This window comes from Giraffa tippelskirchi, chromosome 13, assembly GCF_054371585.1.
Source record: "Giraffa tippelskirchi isolate mGirTip1 chromosome 13, T2T-mGirTip1v1.2.pri, whole genome shotgun sequence".
Lineage (NCBI taxonomy): Eukaryota > Metazoa > Chordata > Mammalia > Artiodactyla > Giraffidae > Giraffa > Giraffa tippelskirchi.
The window spans coordinates 17,660,447-17,680,965 of record NC_137287.1 but is presented as its reverse complement, the minus strand read 5'-3'; the positions used below and the strand labels follow the sequence as shown (position 1 = coordinate 17,680,965).

The 20,519-nt window shown below is 42.7% G+C and overlaps 1 protein-coding gene across 6 annotated transcripts in view; it reads right to left on the bottom strand.

The window, feature by feature from the left end:
• LOC145531297 (uncharacterized) overlaps nucleotides 1–20,041 on the bottom strand; it is a 263,548-nt gene extending 243,507 nt beyond the window's left edge. For all 6 annotated transcript variants that reach the window (XR_014072337.1, XR_014072341.1, XR_014072340.1 and 3 more), the window contains exon 1: nucleotides 19,744–20,041. The gene's annotated coding sequence lies outside the window, so the exon portion shown is untranslated. The remainder of the gene's footprint in view (nucleotides 1–19,743) is intronic.
• Nucleotides 20,042–20,519: the final 478 nt, after the last annotated feature.

The window sequence follows — 20,519 nt, the reverse complement described above, 5'->3', positions numbered from 1 at the left end:
AGACTCGGGTTCGATTCCTAAGTCAGGAAGATCCCCTGCAGAAAGAATTGGCAACCAACTCCAGTATTCTTGCCTGGAAAAAACCATGGACTGAGGAGCCTGGCAGGCTACAGTCCATGGGATCACAAGAGTCATACACAACTTAGCAACTAAACCACTATGGTATAACGAAGAATGGTTAAAATCCTGATTAAGACTCTTATGGACCTCGCATAGGTCATTCAGTTTTCTCTACACCTTAGTTTCCCCAAATCTGTAATGGACATACAACTATTTCACGAGAAGTATAGTGTACTGGTTCCAAGTAAAATCTCTGGAATATGACGGATTCAAATTCTGAGTGCATTAGTTACTAACAATATCCTTCAGAAAATTACTTAATTTGACTGGGCCTCTGTGTTTTTGTCTACAAAATGAAGGTAATTCATTTATCACCAAGTTAATAAGATAATTAAACAAGGTATTTTTAAAGTACGTATGTGGCATTTACGATGCATGTATCAGACTCTGTGATATGTGTTTTTCAGGCATTAGTTTCTTTAATTCTTAGAATAATGCCAGGAGTTAGGCACTGTCATCATCATCTCCAGCTTACAAATGAGGAGGCTGAAGGAAAAGGAAATTAGCTAACTCGCAGAAGGACCTACACCTAGGAAAACGTATTAGAACTCCAGTCATTGGTACATGATTCTGCCTCTTGAAGATGAAGTGTGCAAAATAGTTGCTTTGGTGCCTGACACATGGTAAGCTCCAAGACAGGAGTAATTAGTAGAAATCGGTTGGTCTGACTTCAAAATTGTTTCCAGTACAGGCTAACACCTTCCAGGAACACAACATACCATAAAATGATTGTTCAGGGTAAGAGAAAGAGACCATAGTTGGGTCTGATTTAAACAAACTTGCTCATGAGTCTAATAGAAATATGAGTTCACAGAAAAATAAATCTAAATGAAGTTTAACACATGAAAGTATGCTAAACTTCATCTAATACTTTCTTTAAATTTTTAAAACTGAGATACTATTTTTCAAGTGGACAGATCTCAAAAATTTTGTCAATAAATATTGATCTTAAAAGTTTGTCAAAATTTGATTTTAAAAGTTCTCATCACAAGATTTAAAAGAATGTAACTATCAATGATGATAGATGTTAACTATACTTATTATGGTGATCATTTTGCAGTATACACAAATACTGAATCATTGTGTTGTACACCTGAAATTAATATAATTATATGTCAATTAAACCTTAAAAAAGATATTGAGTGAATATCCCCCAAAAAACTGGGGGGAAAAGGCCAAAATGTCCTCTTATCACACATCTATTCAACATTGGATGGAAGCTCATAAAAGACATAAAAATTAAAAAGAAGTAAAGCTACCTTTATTCAAGTTTACATGATTGGGTATGCAGAAAATCCAAAGGAATCTGTCCCCAAATCTACTAGAACTAATATGAAAATTTGGCATAATTATTAAATGTAAGTTGACTATTAAAAAATCAATTTGTATATATTACCGATAAATAATTGGCAGTTAAATAAATATTTTATGGCACCCAAACTATAAAAGCTTTAGAAATAGATTAAATTAATGCTATGCAAGAATTCTGTGTGTGCTAAAAATTACAAAACATCTATACATTGCTAAGTGAAATTAAACACAACCCAATAAACAGAGAAGTATACTATGTTCATGGACTGGTGGACTGGAGGACTTAATCTGTTAGAATAAAGTCTCCTTACATTGTTATTGTTGTTCAGTCACTCAGTCAAGTCCGAGTTTTTGCGACCTCATGGACTGCATACAGCACATCAGACCTCCCTGTCCTTCACTAACTCCCCCAGAGTTTGCTCAAACTCATGTCCATTGAGTCAATGACGCTATCCAACCATCTCATCCTCTGTCGCCACTTCTCCTCCTGCCCTCAATCTTTCCCAGCATCAAGGTCTTTTCCAATGAGTCAGCTCTTCGCATCAGGTGGCTAAAGTATTGCAGCTTCAGCATCAGTCCTTCCAATGAATCTTGGGGTTGATATCCTTTAGGATTGACTGGTTTCATCTCCCTGCTGTCCAAGAGACTCTCAAGAGTCTTATTCAGCACCACAGTTAGAAAGCATCAGTTCTTCGGTGCTCAGCCTTCTTTACGGTCCAACTCTGTCACCTGTACATGACTACTGGAAAAACCATAGCTTTAGCTCTATGGGCCTTTGCTGACAAAGTGATTGTCTCTGCTGTGTGCTGTGTTGTGCTCAGTCACTCAGTCGTGTCTAACTCTTTGCAAACCTACGGACTGTACCCCACCAGGCTCTTCTGTCCTAGGAGATTCTTCAGGCAAGAACACTGGAGTGGGTTGCCATGCCCTCCTCCAGGGGATCTTCCCAACCCAGAGGATCAAACCCAGGTCTCCCTCATTTCAGGCAGATTCTTTACCATCTGAGCCACCAAAGAAGCCCAAGAATTCTGGAGTGGGTAGCCTATCCCTTCTCCAGGGGAACTTCCCAACCCAGGAATCGAACAGAGGTCTCCTGAATTGCAGGTGGATTCTTTACCAGCTGAGCTATCAGGGATGTCTCTGCTACATTGATCAATAGCTTTTATGGAAAATCAATCAAAATCTCAGTCGCCCATTTATAGAAATTAACAAGCTGATTTTCAAATTTCTTAATAAATGAAGTACTTAGTATAAGCAAAAATATCTTAAACAAATTTGGAGGACCTCCACAACCTAACTTAAAATTTATAATAAAGCTACAATAATCAGAAGATTGAAGAGATAATTAGGGAGTTTAAGGTCAACATGTACACACTGCCATATTTAAAATGGATAACAAACAAGAACCTCTTGTATAGCGCATGGAACTCTACTCAATGTTATGTGGCAGCCTGGATGGGAGGAAGTGTGGGGGAGAATGGATACATGTATATGCAGAGCTGAGTCCTTTTGCTGAAACTGTCACAACATTGTTAATCAGCTATAATCCAGTATAAAATAAAAAGTTTAAAAAAGAGATTATGGCATTGCAATAAGAATCACTGCAACAGAAGAGGGAATCCAGAAAAAGATCACAATTACACAGTTGGTTGTTGTGTTGTTCTTTAAGACAACCAGGCAATTCAGTGGGGAAAAGAAACAGTTTTTTAACAAATAGCACTGGAACAACTGAATAAGCATATTGGGAAAACTGAACCTTGACCTATATATTACATCTTACACCAAAAAAATCAATTCAAGATGTATCATAGATAGAAACCTAAAACTATAAAAATTACTGAAAGAAAACATAGGAGAACAATTTCACAGCTATGGCACAGATTTCTGAGGAAAGAAAAAGGGCTAACTATAGAAGAAAATAAATGGGAATTTATCAGTATTTTATAATTTTGCTCACCAAGTTTTACCATTAAAAAACAGGCAACAACAACAACAATAAAACAGGTAAGCCACAGACTGGGAGAAAATATACATCTGACAAGAGAATAGTATCCATGTTACATAAAGAACTCCTACAAATCAATAATTAAAGAAAAAGAACCCAATAAAAATTGTCAAAAGACTTAGACATTTTAAAAAGAAGACACATGAATGGCTTATTGGCACTTGAAAATGTGCTCAATATCTTTAGTCATCAGGAAAGTACACATCAAAACTCATTGAAACTCATTAAATACTCATTAAAATAATGAGATAAAACCTCACACCCAATAAAATGATTCTTATGAAAAAGATGGAGAACACCAAATATTGTTGTTGCAAGTGTAAAATGGTACAGCCAGTTCGGAAAACAGTTTGATGATCTTTTATATGATTAAAGATACATCTTCAATATCATCCAGCAATTCTACTCCTGGACCTACACCCAAGAGAAACAAAAACATATGTCCACCCAAAGAGTTGTTCAAGAATATTCTTATAGCTTTACTTATCATCACGCAAGGGCTTCCCTGATAACTCAGTTGGTAAAGAATCCACCTGCAACGCAGGAGACCCTAGTTCGATTCCTAGGTCAGGAAGATCCCCTGGAGAAGGGAAAGGCTACCCACTCCTGTATTCTGGCCTAGAGAATTCCATGGATTGTAGTCCATGGGATCACAAAGAGTCGGACACAATTGAGCAACTTTCTTTACATTTTATCATTGCCCTAAACTGAAAACCACTCAAATATCCATCAAGAAGAGAAGGGACAAACAAATCTTGAAATAGCTTCATGATGGGATAGGATTTATCAATGAAAAGAAGCAAAGACTGATAATAACATGTATCAATCTCACAGACCTTACATCAATCAAAGTAAGTCAAACACAACTGAGGACTCACTGTATAATTCTATTTATATGAAATTCAAGAACAAAAGTCAATGGTGATAAAAAAAAAAAAATCAGAGCTGTGGTTGCTTCTTGGAGCAGGAGCCAAAATTGGCTTGAAAAGGGCAGGAGAAAACCTTCTGAAGTGATGGAATTATTCTCAATCTTGATTAGGGTGTGAGTTTATGCATCTGCCAAAACTGTACAGTTAAGGTCTGTGCGTATTATTGTTTATGAATTATACCTCAATTTTTTCAAGACCTGGCAATGTTTGCCAATAAATTGTTTGCGAGGATGTGAGAAAATTCACCAGCATACATGCCTGGTGAGAGTATAAATGTGGTACAGTCTCTCTGGAGGGCAATTTTGACAATACCTATCACAGTGAGTGATACAGATACACACTTGACCCAGTCATTTCACTTTTAGAAGTCATCATACAGATATATACATGCATGATGTAGAGACAGTTGTAGAGAAATATTCTTTGCAAAATCATTCACGGAGGCAAAAGACTGGAAATAACATAGCCATCCATCTATAAAGGGCAGGTTAAATAAATTACAGTGCTACATTTTAATAGAATACAACGCAGCTGTTAAAATAATAAGGGACATTGCTATGTCCTGATATGAAATGATACTCAAGATATACGATCTATTGATATAGAGGAAGGAAAAGTATGGAACAGATCCTTCCATCGATGTAGAAATTAATGTGCACATGTAATGCATCTTGAGAGGTACATTAAAAACAGAACATGGCTGTTGCCCCTGGGAACAAGTATTGGCAGGCTGGGAGGTAGGTGGTTAGAGATTGGGGGAGAATTATTTTCAATGTATTGCCTCTTTTATTATCTGAGGTTTTCATTTTGTTTTGTTGTTGTTGCTTTTTTTTTTTAACCATATGGGTATCACATAGATTGAAGGCAAAAGGAGAAGGGAGCTGCAGAGGATGAGATAGATAGCATCACCGACTCAACAGACACGAAATGTGAGCAAAAACTCCAAGAGACAGTGAAGGAAGGACACGGGAGCTTGGCATGCTGCAGTCCATGGAGTTGCAAAGAGCTGGACATGACTTAGAGACTGAAAAACAATTATGTAAATCAATTAAAATTTTAAAAGCAGATAAAAAGACCAGCATCATGGGGCCAATCCATTTTCCCTGGCATTTAACCCAGACCCTTTCGTTCCTTTGCCCCAAACACCCTGGGTCTGTCCCAATTCCTTTTATAATAACTACCCCCATCATTTTGTCTCCATGGCCTTCACCCTCATATTTGACCTCCAATCCACCTTCTGTCTCAGCTTTGTTTCCTACAGGGTCACTGGTGCTTGAATATCAGATACTTCTTCACCAACACTGTCCTCTACCACTCGGCATTTCCAGTGTCAGATTTTCCAGGCTTTTCTTTATTCCTGACTTTTCCCAACCATAGCTAGCACCTTGTCTATGTCCCAAAACGAGACTATAAAATATCTCTGCAATTTTCAGGTGCCTTAAGACATACGTTCTTAAATATTTAGTAGATTATAAATGACCTAAAGCTTTAGTCCAGCTTTTAAATGTAACTTCTTACCAGGCTACACAGACAGTTTGCCTCCAGCCATAGAGTAGAGATAATTGTGGCTCCCCTGATGAATATGAAGGTGGGCACAGGGTAGTGACTATGCACTGTTAGTGAAGGCTTCCTGGGCGTTTTGCACCCACCCCAGGGACAGATGCACTGCTCCCAGCTTCCTGATTTTTCAGTTTGTAGCCTGCGGTACAGAGATCTGTAGGCAGAGAATCAAAGAAGCTGGTCTGAAGCAGGACTCTGATTTCCTCTGTCGCCTTGGGCACATCCCATCCCTTCTCTGAGCCTCTGGGCCTTTCTCCATTGCATTGGGTAATCTCTCAGGCCCTTGCAGCATTTAGCTTGTGACTTCCAAGTATCTCTGATGTCTGATGCTGAAAACTTATCTCTGTGCACCAGTGCTGAATCAAATCTCAGAGACAGAGTTTGAGGTAAAGTAGAAAAGAATAGCCTTATTGCTTTGCCAGGCAAAGGGCAACACAGTGGACTTGTGCCCTCAAAAGTCTCGTGTCCCAACCCAGGGGGATTGTTGAGGAGTTTTATAGCAAAGGCTCAAGGTCAGGTTTGCTGATAAAGATCAGGGTGTGTGAATGGCCTGCATCCCTTTAATCTGGCCTCCGTGGTCTCCTGATGAGCTTCCCTGCCTTTGAGGTTGCCGTGACCCTCTCTCTGGAATGAAGAATGCTTCACCAGTAGTTAACATCTTCCATTTGTTGGAGATTTTAATTCTGAAGAAAAGTTCAAACATGCTGTTGTGTGTATCCCTTGAGGCAGAACCAGGATCCTGTCCCAACCCTGCCCGATTGTTTCTTGACTGCTCCTCTGTTGTCTCTGCATCCCCTCCCTTCCCTGATTAGCAAGTGTTTGAACCCACCTTTGGAACTCAAGGAAAGCTAAGAAAAAGGGGACACAGAAAGGTTTTTGTGCCCCCAGAGCTCCACAAGATCCTGCTCAGTTTCATCTGCAATTATAACTATTTGTTAAGAATATATTTCACCATGAAGAAAAGTAAGCAGCAAGGATGTTTTTCAACTTTTAAAAATGGGTTTAAGAAAAGAATGATCACATTCCCTTTAATCTTTGTTTTTCCAGCAACATTGGCAATACCATGGAGTTTATTAAAAATGCAGAATCTCAGACCCCATCTCAGACCGACTGAAGCAGAATGTCACTTTCAACAGGGTTCTAAGGTAATATTTTTTGCTCTGAGACCCCAAGGGGCATAGAAATGTACCAGGGATCTTATGTAAAACTGGCACCTTTAAGAAAGGGTCATCTCTATATCTTCAGGCCACTCTGCCACAGTAGATGAGCTAGATGTAAAGTAGAACTCACAATACTGAATGCCTGCAGAAGTCAGGCAAGTAACATAAACTAGCAAACGCTGCTCAATGAAGCAATAGGGAAAGGTGAGGACTGTGGTTAAGTGAAATGTTTATTTCATCTTAAGTGGCCCAGTATCAGTCTATGTTGCCATATATTGCGCTTTTTTAAGTTAACCTGAATATTCAGATTTTTATGTGGAATTGCTCTCACGATAAAAACATCCTCAGGTCAAGCATTAGACAGTTTAAAGCTGAAGGTAATAACAATTTCGAAAACCTTGAAGCAAGAATAGACTTAAGTTCAAAAGATAAATAATGTGGCTGGAGCGTGATGGGGCTTCCCTGGTAGCTCAGCTGGTAAAGAATCCGCCTGTAATTCGAGAGACCTAGGTTTGATCCCTGGTTGGGAAGATCCCCTGGGGGAGGGCATGGCAACCCACTCCAGTATTCTCTTCTTACCTGGAGAATCCCCATGGACAGAGGAGCCTGGAGGGTGGCAGTCCATGGGGTCGCAAAGAGTCGGACATGACTGAACGACTAAGCATGCACGAAGTGTGACGAGTAACAGGGAAAGTAAAACAAGCCCAGAAGGAGAAAGTAGGAGCGTTTGCTGCTGACAGGAGGAGGCAGAATGATTTGCCATTTGTTGGTGAACATGGTAATTAAAAGTACAAGGACTAGAGTTCAAGCCTGGTCTTTCCTATCTCTGTGACTTTAGACAAAGTATTGCATGCATATGTATCTCTCTTTCTTATCAACAAACTGAATTTAATAATGGTATGCACCTTAGAAAGTCAAAGTAAAGAAGCAGCAGTTGATATAACAAGGTAGTTAGAATAGTCTAAACCAAAGTAAGCCTCAATAATTGTTGTGATTGTTATCCCTTGCCTTCTTTCATTAGCAATCCAAATGTTGTGAGCACCTCCTGGGGACAACACGCATGCATTCGACTTTTTGCAATGGGTTTACCAGCTCTTCTCCAGAATTTTAAAATAAGGAATGAACACATAAAGATCTGTAAAGTGTTTCTTTTTTCAAGTCTTCTCCCCTCAAGATGTCTCAGACTGCCCTGACCCAGGCCCAGGTATGTTGTTTGCCCTAAATGTTCATTTTCCCCTGTACTTTGTTTTGTAAAGTCAGCTCAATGTTCAAGGCCCCCTGCAGGCTGCCCACTATCAAAACAAGGTCATTTATTCATTTAACAAACATGCATCTGGCATCAACAGTGTGTTAGGCATTGAGCTGGCTCTTAGACATTCTCGTGTGAACAAGATTCTTTCCCTGTGAAGTTTCCATTCTAGTACAGGGGGTGGATGGCTGCACATAAGCACATAAATAAATAAGACAACATCAGAAAGCAATAAATTCCACCAAGGTGATGAGATCAAAATGTGAGTGAAAGTCGTTCAGTTATGTTCAATGCTTTGCGACCCTAAGGACTGCAGCCCACCAGGCTCCTCTGTCCGTGGAATTCTGCAGGAAAAACTACTGGAGTGGGTTGCCATTCCCTTCTCCAGGGGATCTTCTCAACCCAGGGATCGAACCCAGCTCTCTTGCATTGCAGGCAGATTCTTTACTGTCTGAGTCACCAGGGAAGCCCTTGAAATCAAAACAGAGGTGACCATTTCAGAACAGGTTTGGAATTAATTTGCCTTGACCGAAGTTTGAAGCCCTGAATGCTTAAGCCAAGAGCCCATTCGACACTCATTCATTCCCTCATCCCACAAATATCTAATGAGGCCAAAGATCTGCCAGGCTTTTTACTAAGCAGTAAAGAAACAAAAATGAAAAGACATGAATCCTACCTATAGTAGACTTTCCAGTGTAGTAATGAATAAAGATGTATTAATAGACAACTGAAGTCTGAAAGGATCTTTTTATTTTATTTTATGATTGGCTAGACTGGGTCTTCATTGCTACACGTGGGCTTTCTCTATTTGTGGCAAACAGGGGCTACTCTCTAGTTGCCACAGGCTTCTTGCAGTGGTGGCTTCTCTTGTTGTGGAGCACTGGCTCTAGGCATGCAGATTTCAGTAGTTGTGGCAGAAGAGCTCAGCAATTGTAGCCCATGGGATTAGTTGCTCTGCAGTATGTGGAATCTTCCTGGACCAGGGATCAAACCTATGCCCCCCACATTGGCGGGTAGATTCCCAATCACTGGACCAGAAGGGAAGTCCTGAAAAAATCTTTTTTTAAGCAAAGTTTTAAGTAAGGAGTTTATTTTATTAAAAGAAAAAAAAGCAAACTTGCCTGTGGGTTATTATTCTCAGAGAAATCCAATTAACCTTCGCTTTCTCAACTTCCTGACTCTTTAAGTCCACCCAGTTCAACTAATAGTAGTTCCATCTAGGGAAGACAAGGCAAAATTGCAGACAGAAGATCCCCCGAGAGCATGAGCCCATTTCATCTAAAGGTGCTGTCATAAAATTTTAATGCCTGAGTTTATGCTTGTATAAGGATCAATATGACTCAAAGTTGTGTTTCCTTAACTGGTCCTGGCTAATGAAAAATGCACAGAGAGATGGATTAATAAAAAGTATTTTGTGCCAAGGGATGTTTCCTTTCTTGTATAATAACCATGATAACATCAAACACTCATAAAGATTTACTTCTATAAGCCAAGTTAATCATAATAGCAACTCTGTGATGTATCTATTATCATCTCATTTTGTAAATAAGAAAGCTGGGGCACAGAAATATTAATAACTTGCCTGAATCTCTAACTGATAAATGGTAGGAATAAGATTTTAACCCATACATGTTGGCTCCTAAAGTTCACAGTCTTAACTATCATGATGCAGATAAAAAAATCTTTCAAGTTGTCAGAATTTGAAAAGAAGGTTTTTTTTCCATCATAAAACTGACAATACACTCAAAAGATCTTTCCCTGAAACTGTCAATACTATATTCACATTGCCAGTGAAAAGCTATTTCAGCAGCTCAACGTTATCTGTCGTATTTAAATTAATGTCATTAATTTGGATATATGGTGAGTGAATCTTGAAGGATAAGAAGGAAATACCCAGGCTCCAGGCAAGAGGAGCCACACAGACAAATGCAGTGAGGCAAAAGGGATGATGACACATTTATATATCTGTGAATACTTAATTGTGGCTGGAGCATATGGTGTAAGGTAGGGGACAGTGAAAAAATAAGGCTGGAAAGAGAGGAAGAGGCAGAAGCCAGGCTGCAGAACAAATGGAACAAGCATTAAGGCTGGACTTCCCTGGCAGTGGGGGTGGGAGAGAAATTGACTTTGGATGGGAAATTGACTTTGGATTCTGCCATCCTTAAGGGAAGGGCCCCAAAAAGTATTTGTGTCATTATCCTTTATTGGCACCTGGTTGGCAGATATGTGCATAACCAACATTCCTACTTCACTTGAGAGTGAGATAAAAACAAATAAAACAAACCTGTTGGAGCAGTGGGGTTTCTTCATGGACCCTGAAGGTCAAATCATGGGACTTGAAGGTCAGGGAACTTGGTCCCTCTACTTAGGAGCAATGCTGGCTTCTTCTCTGGTTATACATCTGTGTGTCAAAAACCTTATCTTTGCCTGCGCTAAAGAAGCACTCATCCCATACCTGTATCTACTGGCATTTTTCTTTAAGTCATATTTCTTTTCAATTGTAACAACCACAGGCATCTCAAGGACCTTGGATTTTAACATTTGTACTACAGAGAGTCTTCCAAAGGTGGTTTTAAGGAGAAAAGGTACAGTCAGATTTTACAGAGCAATCACTGTGGTGATAGTATGGAGAATGACTTAAAGGAGATGAGACTAAGAAAGCAATCTAAGAGAGAAATCATGAAGGCCTGAACTAAGACAGAGACTACAATCTGGGGGGTGTGGGGGGGCGGGGAACGTGCGTTGGCGAGAAGCAGAGAGACTCAATAAGTATTTAGGCTGTGGAGTTTTTCAGGACCCAGTGACCAATTGCATGTGAAAGAGAGATAGGGAAATAAACAAAAATGACCTTAGACTTCAGGATTAGATATCCTGATGGGGTCATCTGAGGATGCAGAGTAGAAGAGGAGAATCTGGTCTAAGAAAGAGTCATGTGAGACATGCAACAGGTAGTGGGAGAGAAGTCTCTGGAGCTTGAAAAATGTTGGGCTAGAAATGGAAATTAGGAAACCACCATTATAGAAACAGAAATAATAAATTAGCCAAGGAGAAGAGAGAATGAAATGCTGGAAACACCAGTATCCAAAAAAATGGCTAGAGGAAGGGAAACCCATTTAAGAGGCAGAGAAGAAATAAATGCAGAAGCAACAAAGGTTGATATCACAGGACCAGAGAGGCCATTGCTAGAAGGAAGGTGTAGTCAATGCTATCAAATGCTCCAGGAATCAAGTGGAATGTCAGCTGGATTTAGATTTTCAAAGCAATTTTAGTGAATTGATGTAACAATGCTGGCATTGGACTGAGGAGTCAGTTGAAGGATGGATGGGAAATGGAGACAGTATCTTGGGGCTAACTCTAAATAGATTTTCTATGGCAGGAAGGGAAGTGATAAGACAATAGTAGTGATTTTCAACTCTGACTGATTCTAGGATCACCTGGGAAAGTTTCAAAAGGTATTGATTCTGGGGCTCCCCATCACCGCAGATGGTGTTAATTGCTCTGTGATGTGGCCCAGGCATCTGCTTTCAAAATCCCCCACCGTTTGAGAAACTGTGGGCATTGAGAGAGTATTGTTATAAAGCTGTAATTTCAGAGTGGGAGAGGTTCCCGAGCATGTTGAAAAGGTGATGGCAGAGAGTAAGGAGGCTGAGATAAACACGTAGGAGAAATGAACAACAGTCACCAGAGCAGAATCCCTGAGTGGGCGGGAGGATGTGATCTCAGAGAGACAGGTAGATTGACCTTACCTGCTTTCCCTCTGATGGGATTCCCAGGTGGCACTAGTGGTAAAGAACCCGCTTGCCAATGCAGGAGACACAAGAGACTCAAGTTTGATCCCTGCGTCAGGAAGATCCCCTGGAGGAGGGCATAGCAACCCACTTCAGTATTCTTGCCTGGAGAATCCCATGGACAGAGGAGCCTGGTGGGCTACAGTCCACAGGGTCGCAAAGAGTAGGACACAACTGAAGCGACTTAGAATGCACACATGCACGCTTTCCCTCTGAGATGAGAAAGGAGCAAGGAGGAAGAAGGTGTGGGTTTCAAGTGGAGAAGAAAGGGAGGGAATTTCTCCTCCTGACTAGTTTTCTTTGCAAAGCAGAAGGATGGCCAGTTTGCTAAGAGAGAGAAGAGAATAACGGTAGGGAGCTTGATAAGAGGAAAGGCTTGAACTCATACTGCCTGTGGAGAGCCCGCAGTCAGGAAGCATTTGCCAGCTGAGACTGGAAGCCAGGAATTTATATGTAATCTCTGTGATATTTAATCGTGAAAGTCGCTCCGTTGTGTCCGACTGTTTGTGACCCCATGGACTATACAGTCCATGGAATTCTCCAGGCCAGAATACTGGAGTGGGTAGCCATTCCCTTCTCCAGGAGATCTTCCCAACCCAGGGATTGAACCCAGGTTTTCTGCACTGCAGGCGATTCTTTACCAGCTGAGCCACTAGGGAAGCCCAAGAGATGTATATATGCCCAGTCACTCAGTTGTGTCTGATTCTTTTACCACCCCATGGACTGTAGCCCACTAGGCTCCTCTGTCCATGGAATTTTCCAGGCAAGAACACTGGAGTGGGTTGCCATTTCCTACTCCAATGTAAGCTCTACTGGGAGATAAATTCCACGAGGGCAGAGCCATTCTCTGTGTTGGTCACTGCTGTATCATCAGAGTTCAATTCAGTACACTGGGGAATATCAAGATGAAGGCATGTGTTGCGGCACCAATCTGACATTTTATTTCTGCAGCATCATTTGAGAGGCCAGGGGGGAAAAGCCTTGAAACAATTCAGTAAAGCTGGAGTTTAGGGTTCGAGGATAACCTGGAGGGGCATAAAAGATAGATCATCCGAGAGACCATCTGCAGATTTTATCTTGAGGTCAAAAGGCAGAGAGAAAGGAAAGATCTGTGATGCCAAAAATCCACTCTGGGCTTTGAGGGGATTATTTGAGGGGAGTGAGGTGCTAATCTACTCAGCCAGGTGAGCGATGAGGAGTTAGGTAACCCTGGGAGACTCTGGTGAAAGCCGAGAGTCAGTTTCAAGAAGGCAAATTCTAAATCACGATAAAGGACCGCTTAGATCATAACAACTGCCCAAACACAGCTGCTCTGAGGGGCAGCGAGGTCCCGCATCTACCTTGGGGGTCGGGGGATGCTGGGTGTTGACAGGGCCAAGAGTGCAGCTCTGTGAATCTGTGAAACCTGAACAGCCACCTTCACTGCCCGCTTCTTTGGGAGGCTTTGTGGCCTCAGCTGGGTGGAAGCCCCCGTGGGAGCCCCCCCGACTCTGGCTGACCAAATTGCTGTGCTGTGTTTAAAAGCCAAAGAGGAAAATAAACCCCAGCCCAAGGAGGAAGCGATTTGGCATTAAATAAAAGGAATGTTTTTATCCTGCAATGAAAACGCTGTGATCTTGGAACACAATTTGCATAAACAGACAGTTTGGCTATAAACAACCTCACCAGTAACTGGTATTTACATATAGAACAACTCAGTCAAAACCCAATTAAAGGCTCTGATGGATTGGGGATTGTCAAAACATTTAAAAGACTTCATAGCAGCCAGGCGATTTATGTGCCTTGGATGGACCAGGAGTTCCTGATTTCTCCTCTCATCTGCTCTTTGTCCTACCCCTAGTCTCCTACCACACTAGGGACCCCCAGCCCAGCCCCTAACCTGGCAGCCTGTTCTCCAACAGCAGGGAAAGGTCTCTAAGTGGAAGACCGAGCAGAGAATGGAACAGGATCCAGGCGGGGGCCCTCGGACTTGGCTATTAAATGCAGAAACTAGAGTCCCATGTAGAGTTCATGCACCTGATACTGTAAAAGGGTCTGCTCAGAAGATGCAAGATTTCCATATGGCACCTGATTTTCGGCAATCAGCAACCAACCTGTGGATCCAGGTTCCAAAGTTCTAACTAAGCAAATGGTTGAGAAGCAAGGTAGGAAATTGGGTTCCCCGCCCCGTGGAAAGGAGAGCTTGTTGGTCAGGAACTGAAGCCAGCCATAGAAACTGAGTTAACATTTTGGGTAAATTGGGGATGGCTTTAATGGGAGGGGGAACCATGGAGCGAGAGTCTCCTTGGAACTTGATGGAGACTGCCAGGCTTAAGGCAAAATGTTGACTTGGGCTAAGCCTCCAATGTGTTCCTGTCTTCCACACACCTTTAAGGCTGTAGAGCCACCCATGTTTCTATAAATGTAGTGTGATTAGAACACAACCAATTCATTCATTTATGTGTCTTCTGTGACTGCAAGAGCAGGGCTGAGTCGTTGCAACAGAGATGTTGTGGCCAGCAACATCTAAATTTTTTACTATTTGGCCCCTTAAGAAAAAATTTACTGACCCCTGGCTAGGCCGGGCCGGGGGCCGGGGCCGGAGGCGGCCGAGAGGGGCTAGGCCAGGCCGGGGACCGGGGGCGGCGGCCGACAGGGCCTAGGCCGGACCGGGGGCCGGGGGCCAGGGGCGGCAGCCGACAGGGGCTAGGCCGGGCCGGGGGCCGGGGGCCGGGGGCCGGGGGCGGCGGCCGACAGGGGCTAGGCCGGGCCGGGGGCCGGGGGCCGCGGCCGACAGGGGCTAGGCCAGGCCGGGGGCCGGGGACGGCGGCTGACAGGGCCTAGGCCGGGTGGGGGGCTGGGGCCGGCGACGGTGGCGGCGGCGAGAGGACTTACCCAAGGCCCAAGGTAAGAGAAAACCAAGTAAGACGGTAAGTGTTGCAAGAGGGCATCAGAGGGCAGAAACACTAAAACTAAAATTACAGAAAACTAGCTAATCTGATCACACGGACCACAGCCTTGTCTATCTCAATGAAACTAAGCCATGCCGTGTGGGGCCACCCAAGACGGATGGGTCATGGTGGAGAGGTCTGACAGACTGTGGTCCACTGGAGAAGGGCATGGCAAACCACTTCAGTATTCTTGCCTTGAGAACCCCATGAACAGTACGAAAAGGCAAAAGGATAGGACACTGAAAGATGAACTCCCCAGGTCAGTAGGTGCCCAATATGCTAATGGAGATCAGTGGAGAAATAACTCCAGAAAGAATGATGGGATGGAGCCAAAGCAAAAACGATACCCAGCTGTGGATGTGACTGGTGATAGACACAGAGTCCGATGCTGTAAAGAGCAATATTGCATAGGAACCTGGAATGTTAGGTCCATGAATCAAGGCAAACTGGAAGTGGTCAAACAGGAGATGGCAAGAGTGAACGTCGACATTCTAGGAATCAGCGAACTAAGATGGACTGGAATGGGTGAATTTAACTCAGATGACCATTATATCTACTACTGTGGGCAAGAATGCCTTAGAAGAAATGGAGTAGCCATCATGGTCAACAAAAGAGTCCGAAATGCAGTACTTGGATGCAGTCTCAAAAACGACAGAATGATCTGTTCGTTTCCAAGGCAAACCATTCAATATCACGGTATCCAAGTCTATGCCCCGAACAGTAACGCTGAAGAAGCTGAAGTTGAACGGTTCTATGAAGACCTACAAGACCTCCTAGAACTAACACCCAAAAAAGATGTCCTTTTCATTATAGGGGACTGGAATGCAAAAGTAGGAAGTCAAGAAACACCTGGCATAACAGGCAAGTTTGGCCTTGGAGTACAGAATGAAGCAGGGCAAAGGCTAATAGAGTTTTGCCACGAGAACGCACTGGTAATAGCAAACACCCTATTCCAACAACACAAGAGAAGACTCTACACGTGGACATCACCAGATGGTCAACACCGAAATCAGATTGATTATATTCTTTGCAGCCAAAGATGGAGAAGCTCTATACAGTCAGCAAAAACAAGACAAGGAGCAGACTGTGGCTCGGATCATGAACTGCTTATTGCCAAATTCAGTCTTAAATTGAAGAAAGTAGGGAAAACCACTAGACCATTCAGGTATGACCTAGATCAAATCCCTTATGAGTATACAGTGGAAGTGACAAATAGATTTAAGGGACTAGACCTGATAGACAGAGTGCCTGACGAACTATGGACAGAGGTTCGTGACATTGTACAGGAGACAGGGATCAAGAAAATCCCCATGGAAAAGAAATGCAAAAAAGCAAAATGGCTGTCTGAGGAGGCCTTACAGATAGCTGGGAAGAGAAGAGAAGCAAAAAGCAAAGGAGAAAAGGAAAGATATTCCCATCTCAATGCAGAGTTCCAAAGAACAGCAAGGAGAGATAAGAAAGCCTTCCTCAGCGATCAGTGCAAAGAAATAGAGGGAAACAACAGATTGGGAAAGACTAGAGATCTCTTCAAGAAAATTAGAGATACCAAAGGAACATTTCATGCAAAGATGGGCTTGATAAAGGACAGAAATGGTATGGACCTAACAGAAGCAGAAGATATTAAGAAGAGATGGCAAGAATACACAGAAGACCTGTACAAAAAAGATCTTCATGACCCAGATAATCACGATGGTGTGATCACTCACCTAGAGCCAGACATCCTGGAATGTGAAGTCAAGTGGGCCTTGGAAAGCATCACTACGAACAAAGCTAGTGGAGGTGATGGAATTCCAGTTGAGCTATTTCAAATCCTCAAAGGTGATGCTGTGAAAGTGCTGCACTCGATATGCCAGAAAATTTGGAAAACTCAGCAGTGGCCACAGGACTGGAAAAGGTCAGTTTTCGTTCCAATCACAAAGAAAGGCAATGCCAAAGAATGCTCAAACTACCGCACAATTGCACTCATCTCACATGCTAGTAAAGTAATGCTCAAAATTCTCCAAGCCAGGCTTCAGCAATACGTGAACCATGAACTTCCAGATGTTCAAGCTGGGTTTAGAAAAAGCAGAGGAACCAGAGATCAAATTGCCAATATCCGCTGGATCATCGAAAAAGCAAGAGAGTTCCAGAAAAACATCTATTTCTGCTTTATTGACTATGCCAAAGCCTTTGACTGTGTGGATCACAATAAACTGTGGAAAATTCTGAAAGAGATGGGAATACCAGACCATCTGACCTGTCTCTTGAGAAACCTGTATGCAGGCCAGGAAGCAACAGTTAGAACTAGACATGGAACAACAGACTGGTTCCAAATAGGAAAAGGAGTACGTCAAGGCTGTATATTGTCATCCTGCTTATTTAACTTACATGCAGAGTACATCATGAGAAACGCTGGGCTGGAAGAAACACAAGCTGGAATCAAGATTGCCGCGAGAAATATCAATAACCTCAGATATGCGGATGACACCACCCTTATGGCAGAGAGTGAAGAAGAACTAAAGAGCCTCTTGATGAAGGTGAAGGAGGAGAGTGAAAAAGTTGGCTTAAAGCTCAACGTTCAGAAAACCAAGATCATGGCATCTGGTCCCATCACTCCATGGGAAATAGATGGGGAAACAGTGGAAACAGTGTCAGACTTTATTTTGGGGGGCTCCAGAATCACTGCTGATGGTGACTGCAGCCATGAAACTAAAAGATGCTTACTCCTTGGAAGGAAGGTTATGGCCAACCTAGATAGCATATTTAAAAGCAGAGACATTACTTTTCCAACAAAAGTCCATCTAGTCAAGGCTATGGTTTTTCCAGTGGTCATGTATGGATGTGAGAGTTGGACGGTGAAGAAAGCTGAGCACTGCAGAATTGATGCTTTTGAGCTGTGGTGTTGGAGAAGACTCTTGAGAGTCCCTTGGACTGCAAGGAGATCCAATCAATCCATCCTAAAAGAGATCAATCCTGGGTGTTCATTGGAAGGTCTGATGTTGAAGCTGAAACTCCAATACTTTGGCCACCTCATGCGAAGGGTTGACTCATTGGAAAAGACCCTAATGCTGGGTAGGATTGGGGGCGGGAGGAGAAGGGGACGACAGAGGATGAGATGGTTGGATGGCATCACCGACTCGATGAACATGGGTTTGGGTAGACTCCGGGAGTTGGTGATGGACAGAGAGGCCTGGCGTGCTGCAATTCATGGGGTCGCAGAGAGTCGGACACGACTGAGCGACTGAACTGAACTGGGCTAGTTGGTCTGAGATCCTTTCCTACTTGGATATTGCTTGGTCTTGGTTTTTGTTCTGAAAGGTGTAGAAATCCATAGAGAGCCAAAGAGGCTTCCAAGACAGTAGGAATCTGGCCTCCCACCTCTCCATGCATAAGCGTAATAGAGTCTTTGATTTATTTTCCTCGACTTGACTTGGGGTCCACTGAAACTGCCCCCATCTTCACAGCCTTCTTGCAGGAGGGGGCTCTCTCTAGCTAGTGTTCTTAGCTTCCTTTGGTTAGCTGTTCTAGCTCTTCCTTTCAGGAACCCATAGGTAAGAAGGAAGAAAAGGGGACCACACATTTCAGAGTGGTCTCTGGGAAATTCAGAGATATAGGGAAGCCATAAGGTAGTAAGCCACCTGTCCCATGAAGTGTGCAAGCAGAGAAGGCTGCTGTCAAAGGCCCTTTGGACCTCATATCTTGGATTTTGCAGCTTTTCAGACACTAACTCAAGCCCTAACTCAAATCCATATGGTTACTGCCCCCAGTGAGTTCAGCAGCCCTACCTCAAGCTTGGCAGCCTCTAATCCATCCTCCAATAGCAGCTAGGGCTGGCTTTGCAAATTTCAGATTTATTCTTGTCACTTCTAGCATTAAACTCCTTCAGAGGCTACACATGGCACCCAGGATAATATCCAGACCCTATCTTAGCATTTACTCATCCTTTGGCCCTGTTGAATTCTCCAAGCTCATTTCCTACACCCTTCACCTCCCGCACTCCAACCAGATCCAACAGCTATTTATTCTCCCAAATAGGTGTGTCTCTGTACACATCCTCAGGCCATTTCCTCTGCTGAATATGAACATCCCTCACCTTGTGTAAATGACAAACTCCTATGTATTCTTCAAAACCCCAGCTCAGGTGCCCCTCCTCCTGTATAAAACTTTTCCAAGATTTCCTCATTTTAGATTACTATTACTCAATTCCTATGAGGTACACCCTGATCACAACCCTATTTAGAAGTTATGACATTCTACTTGAGTGAAGTATTTGCAGGAATATCTCCCCAAGTAGACAGACTTCCTTGAGGGAAGAGATAATGACTAATTCATCTTCACAAGCTTAGTGCAAGGTCTTGCACACAATAGATGTTCAACACATGTTCCATGAATAAATGAACGAATGAATAAATGGGCCTCAACAATGTCAAGACTATAGGAGTTCAAGCTGCCGTTACTCAGAAAGTGGGTAGAGTGGGGGTCATACAAGTAAAAATAACAGATGTCTTCATCTGTTTTGGTTTCTACCTGTGAAAACTATGGTGTAAAAATATCTACCTCTTACTGTTGTATCAGCTGGAAACAGAAATAAAAAGGATTGTACAACTCCTATTATGCTGCTGTAACCCTGTGGGTTTCACCCCCTTCAAAAAGACTCTGCCCTCTGAACCCATTCCACTGTCTCTTCTCTGGTTCAGGACTTAATTACTCACCTACAGTGTTGCCACTACGTCTTTTCTGGGCTTTCTGCCTTCTCAGCTCTCCCTGGCTGGTGGCACCCCTTAGGTGCCCTACAGCCAGATTAATCTTCCATTTCAGCAGAGTTCAGGGAGCTCAAGAGCCCAGCAGTATTTAACTTGGCTTGCACTCCATCTCATGAATTTAAAGGCCATCTGAGCTGGACCATTCATCTGCTCCTTCTCAACTGCCCATAGTGAGTGCATTTCTATACCCTCCTTGCCAATACCCAGCCATCTGAGCTGCTTACATATTTCTTCCTCAGGAAAGTTCAGGGGGGAAAAAAAAAAATATATATATATATATATATATATATATCCAGCCCCAGAATTTGGAATCTTCCTTCTATTATCTCATAAAACATCATGTTCATATCATAATTTCAATCCAGAGAGAGGATTTGCCGTGTGAGCGCTGAGATGCATACAAATTGCCCTTCTCAACCTCTGGCTACAATAAGCAAACTTCAGAGGCTGACAGTTTACTTGATAAATATCTAATAAAGCTTAAATAATTATTGAGAGCAGACAAATGAAGGAGTAGAACGGCAAGAGGTGTTGTGCTGATAAATCACAGGGAAGAAGGCAGAGCCCCAGCAGCTCAAGATGAAGTCTGATTCCAAGAAGCAGGAGAGAATCAGAGGCAGAGACTCAGGACTAGACAGAGTCAGTGATGAGTGAGTGGCTGGGGAGCCAAGTGATATACAAGATGGACTTCTCTTTGGGGACCATTAAGTACCCAGTGTGTGACC